The sequence below is a fragment of the Crocodylus siamensis genome, chromosome 4 (assembly GCF_052110815.1).
Source record: "Crocodylus siamensis isolate JL-2025a chromosome 4, ASM5211081v1, whole genome shotgun sequence".
Taxonomy (NCBI): domain Eukaryota; kingdom Metazoa; phylum Chordata; order Crocodylia; family Crocodylidae; genus Crocodylus; species Crocodylus siamensis.
The window spans coordinates 132247606-132253605 of NC_143398.1; the positions used below are offsets into that span (position 1 = coordinate 132247606).

Here is a 6000-nt window from a genome sequence, read left to right on the forward strand (position 1 = left end):
AGCCCCAGGGCTTCTGGGTCGCCACCTCTCCTGGCTTTGACTTGGGGCTAAAGTTGGTCTCAAGGGCTGGCAGCCATGTGGCTGGAGGCTAGAGCCGCCCCCCAGTGGCCACAGGGGCACATAGCAAGCTGCTCTGACCTGGAAGTAAATTTAATCTATCGCCTGCACGTGTAGATGCCGGCAGGGGTGACTGGTGCCTCCTGAGTCTGGTGTGGCACAATTTGTGGGTGGACCCGGGGGAAAGCCAGAAGCCTCATATTCACTCCTATACTTCTGTGCTGCAGCTTAGCAGCCCCCTCCCCCCACATGCCACTGGCCCGCATGGCAAAAAAACTGCTATGTCCTGAGTGGACATAGCAGTTGGGGGCCAATCTCAGGGGGGCTCATGCCCCACCCCCATGCCACCCTGCCAGTCACCTGTGGAAACCTGCCTCTTCCCACTTATTACAAAGTAACTTACTGCACAGTAAATTTAAGCCAGGATAAATCCATGTGTAGACATGCCCTTTGAGTTCTTTCTAGACTACCCACCCACCCATGGCAGCCTATATTCAGGAAAAATATAAGTAACTATTGGGAAGGGTTCTGTTCTAATCTGCTTATATTTTCATACTGTGCTTATCACCATTCCACCTCTATCCCGAGGTACCTGCCTGTCAATTTGGATTGCTCTCCTGAGGCAAGGCACCTACAATTTAGGTAGTGGTGTTTTGAGTGAAGACACCTACAGGGTTCATTGGTGTTTAGGCATTAGTCTAAACCTGTGTCCCCTGTGCTACTCATTTTCTCACCCTAGTTGTCATTTCCTTGGTCCCACTGAACACAAGATTTAAAGCAGGGGCAGGCAGTTATTTCAGGCAGAGAGCTGCATGGATAGCCCCGGCCCTTGATAGGTGCCCCACCCCCTGGTCACCATTTTAGGATTGGAAATCACATCCTGTAAGCCCCAACCTTTGCCAACAGAAGTTCCTCCCCTTACCCCAAAAAGTACTCCTTTCAGCAAGGGGTTTTGCCATCTCTGAAAGAGAAAAATACCAAATTATATTCTAAAAAGCAAACATCTAAAACATTCATTAATTTGATTTCAAAAAATATTTTTGTCCTGGTTTACATGTGTTTGTGTAGTATATATAGAGGTGATTGCATATAATACCCTAACATGAAGTCTTACTCTTGAATATTGAGGGGGTATAGGTTTGTGGCAGCTTGTGGGTATGTGGGGTGTGGAAGAGGGTGTGGGTGCGAGTGTGTCTGTGGGGAGTGTGGGCATGTGATGAGGGAATATTTGGGTGTCTGTGTGAATATGTAGAGTGTGGATAGCTATGGGGTTTGTGGGGGAATGTATGTGCAGTGGAGGGTGGCTGGGATATGTGAGGGGGTGTGGGTGTGGGGGTCTGTGTGTATGAAAGTGCAGGGGGGGTGTGGGTGCATGTGTATGGTAGTGTCCATGTGGGACTCATCCTACAAACACACGCACACATACAGCCCCCCCACCCCACACACACACACACGTACCAGTGTGGCCCATGCTCCCTGGTCTGGTGATGCGGCTAGGAGCCACCTGGTGCTGGAGCAGTGCAGGAGTAGAAAGGCAGGGAAATGGATTGGGGGTGGGGTGGGACAGGGCTAGGCCCCTGGGTCCTCCTACCAGTGCCCCCCGGGTCCTAGTGCCCTTGGGTCCTGTCATCTTTGACAGGCAGCCAGGTGCAGATAAATTTTCTACATTTTTAGGAGCTCCACGGGCCTGTTAGAATAGCCTGGAAAGCTGGATCCAGCTCATGGGCCATATTTTGCCCACTTAAAGCAAAGAATGTTATAGGGCAAAGGGCAGGAAATGTTTCTTCCACCAACTAGAATTTTTTATGTAACTGCATTGGGAGAAAACACCTTTTAGTTGGTTTTTGGGGCTTGGAATGGTTTCTTGTCTTGCATGATCCTTTCATTCTTAATTACACTGGAGTTTGCACATACTAGTTTATTCTATATTAAATAAGTAAATGCATTAGGACGCCTATACACGTGCAGTGAGGCTGCTTTGACATGCTGTAATTACAACATGTTGGAGCAAGCTCAATTAGTCAAGTCTGCTGGAGCGTGGTAATTACCAGACTACAGCAGACTACAGCATCATGTGTATCAGTATCCCTGCACTGAAAAATGGTGGCAGGGGTGCTTTAACTAAAGCCCATTCAACAAACTTTAGTTAAAATTCCCCTGCCTCCATTTTTCAGAGCAGGGATGCTGATACACATGACACTCTGGGCACTTTAATTAAAGCGGTTCTCAGAACCGCTTAAATTAAAGCACCTCCACCACCACCACCTCCTGGAGCCTGTCTGTCTATAAACACCCTTAGTGCCTACATTCACTTCATCATGAGAATTTATGGTTCACAGAGAGAGATGTGGCTTAGGTACTACACATGGTTTAAGATCAGGGCTTGGATTTATAGCAGCAGTTAATTTTACAGAATGGGTAAAGTCCCTTGGCATAATGCTGCAAGGCATATATTGCAACACTTTACCAAGACATCATAAGACCAGTTTATCACATTATTTCCCTAGACCACTGCTTTTCAACCTATGGTCCATGGACCCCTGCAGGGTCCACTGACTATGTCTAAGGAGTCCACGAAAGATGACTATGATCAGTCAAAAGTATGTGAATATCCACATTTACAATTCTGCACCTCCATTCAGAATTTCCAGAGAGGTCCATGCCTCCATTTAACATTTTTTTAAGGGGTCTGCAAATGAAAAATTTTTGAAAACCACTGCCCTAGACTGTCTTAACTGCTGGCAAAGTAGGAAGAAGAAATTCCTCTCTGATCCAATAGCATAACTGAGGGAGGGTGACCAAGGCAGCAGCCCCTTGCACTGCCAGACACCACCACAGCGGCAGCTGACCACACCACACCAGTCAGCATGGCAACAGCTGGATCTGCTGTGCCTGACGCAGATTCCTTAGAAGTTGAGCTGCTCTACTATGCTTTTACTTGGGTCAAACTTAGAGACTGCATGTAGGCTGCATATCTGGTCCTGAAGAGCTACATATGGCAAAAGAACCAGTTTGATGATGTTTGGCTACTGCTTACATAAATTACCTAACATTCTCCATGCAGTTCAGTGATACTAAAACATTTCTCTAGATAGATGTGGAATTATTATATAGGAAGGTTCTGATTCAGAAATGTACTACTTGGGTACAGTGTAAGGAGGCATATCTCAAACTGGTGTAAATTATTATACCTCTATTATGTCAATGGAGCTATGACAGTTAACTCCAGCAGAGGACATGTCCTTAGTTATGTTGTTTATTTTGTTGCAGGGGAAAATGGAGAAAATAAAAATTTTGGTGGGTTTGCTATGGCTGACATCTCATTCCAGACCTAAGAGCTGTCCAGTTAAGTTGGCACAAAGTTTGGTGCTACTCATTGCTGCTCAGTGGGCATGTCTACATGTGCATTTACACATGCCTAAACTTAATGTGCCTTTGCTTAAGGCACATTAAGGCAATTTAGGTGCACATCTACATGTGGATGTACTAATATGCATTCAGATGCATTAAATTTAGACACGAATAACTAAGTTGCATTAGCGCACATGCAGATGCGTTAATGCACACTAACATGGTGTGTGTCCATTGACATGCACCATGTTAATGTGCATTAGTGCGTCTACACATGCGCTAATGCAGCTTAGCTAGTCACACCTATATTGGATACCTACTTTATGCGGGTATCAAATCTAGGCTCACATAGCCTTAAATTGCCATTTTTAAGGTACATTAAGGGTGCACACATGTAGACACACGTCCTTAATGTGCCTTAAAAATGGCAATTTTAGGCTAAGCCAACTTAAAAGAAGCGTGTTTAGATGTGCCCAGCTTTCCATTGTTTTTAAGGTGTTCCAGAGCAGAAAAGGTAAGGGAGGGTGGGATACTGTTATTGAAGAGAAAAAGAGTTTTGTTTAATGACTAGGGCCTCCTGAATTCTCTTCCCAGGTCTGAAACTTCCTTGCTATGTATCCATGGGCACTTAGAGGATATCTTTGAAGTGTACATGTTTCTTTGGCTGCCTCAATGTCCAGGTGCGGTGTCAGACTTGTTGCTAAAAGCTTGATTTTCAGAGATGCTGAGGACCTACATTTCCTAATGACTATACCTGGAGTTGTGAGTACTCTGCTCCCCTGAAAATCAGGTCTTAAGGGTTTTTGCCTGGGCACCCAAAATTACTAGACATTTTTGGAAAATAATGTTTTAGGTTTTTTGTCCCTCTGGGACCTCAACTACAGAAGGGGTAGAGGGGGAGGGCTCATGAGTCTTATTGATCTTCATTCACTGGGGCACTAAGATAAATTAGCAATGTTTGGGAGCAGTTGTTAGAAGAAAGATGTAGAAAGATCAGACATCTCCCTATTATTCATTATAATAATGAGAAGGTAACTACTTCTGACAAAAGAAAACACAGTTGATTCATTTTCTTCACTTTTTTAGCAGCAAGGAGCGAAATGCATTCCTAATTGGCACAGTCAACCAACCTTCATTTCCTCCTACTGCCACACTTGCCTCCCGGACCATCCAGTCTTCTCTCCTTTGCTTGCCACATATGAAGTATGCCTTTAGAATGTTATGTTTTTAAATAAAAACCTTCTTGTTTCTTTTTCATACGTTTGTCATTTCCCCACAGATTTTTCTTCTCTTTCGAATTTTGGCCCTGTCCCGATTTCTGAGCGCTGCCATCTGGTAGTCATCATTTTCTACCACTGTGTTCTCAGACATGCAGCAGAGTGTGAGCTCGCTGTGCTCCTGCTGCTGCTATCAGCCGTGCATGTCACGCTTGGCAGCCATGTTAGATTTGGGCAGAAAGCCCATCAGGACTAATACAACAAATCAACTGATTAGCAAGTAGACCTAAAGATTATGCTAGAAAAAACATTGAAGATAAATATTTAAATCTTGTAAAGCAAATAGCTCATAATAAAAATAAACAGTTCAACTTTTATTTATAAAGTATATATTTTTAAAATCTTATATTGCTATTTACTAAATAATAGAACTGTTACATGCATAGGAACCATAATTCAGCCCTTATTATTTTGTAGCTCTGGGCAGTTCTATCTATGAGAATTTTATTTATTAAATTAAATAGTGTTAGCTGTTGTTGGTTTATGACACCTGGAATATTAGGTAAGTATAACATGAATTGAAAGAAATACAATAAAGACGTAACATTAAAATTAGTGGAACTACTTCAGTTTATACCAACTAAGGAGCTGCCATAATATGAGAGAAAAATAGTGTTATTTTAAAATATGATTGTACTTGATTCAGTATTTTAAGCACTTATCTAATAATAGCCATTGTACAGCAACCTAATGAATGACATTTAATTAAAAAGCCCTTGCACATTTAAAAAAGGGGTAGAATTGCTTGTTGAGGGCACAGAAACTGTGTTAATGTAGACCACCTTAAGATGTGGCCCATTGCATTTAAAATGTTGAACTGCCCTAAAATGTTGAGGTTTTTTAAAGAAACTTGTTAACAAAGTCCCATTTTTACGTAGCATTGGGCACATCTACACAAGACATTTACTGTGGAGTTGACTAATTAGCTCCCCAGTAAACTTCTTGGCATCTACATGTGCAGGGTAATTAGGCTGGAGTACACTAATTAAATACAAGTAAATATAAGTACTGTCCTGCTGCAGAGTTTTTTACTCTTCAGCAGCACATGTGTAGACACTGACAGGGCTGGCTGGAACACAAGTGTAGTTCAGTGTAAGGGCTGCCAGCCAGCTAGCCCCGCACTGAAAAACCCTCGTGCCCTTGCCAGCCCATCCGCAGTAAGTTGAGCTGTGGGGGGAGCAGCCCTGGGGTGGCAAGCTGACCCCCTGGACCCCCTGCCTGCTGGGGCTGCTCTGACCCAGTTCAACATGCTGGGTGCATATTCAAATGGCATGCCCAGGCCTGGGTGTACATTCAAACAGCATACTTCACATTA

The 6000-nt window shown here is 43.6% G+C and overlaps 1 long non-coding RNA gene across 1 annotated transcript in view; it reads left to right on the plus strand.

Moving 5' to 3' along the window:
- The window catches only part of LOC149866508 (uncharacterized), a 129659-nt gene extending 125041 nt beyond the window's left edge, over positions 1–4618 (plus strand). Inside the window, exon 6 of the long non-coding RNA XR_016441908.1 lies at positions 4495–4618. This is a non-coding gene — a long non-coding RNA (uncharacterized LOC149866508). The remainder of the gene's footprint in view (positions 1–4494) is intronic.
- The last annotated feature ends 1382 nt before the right edge of the window (positions 4619–6000 follow it).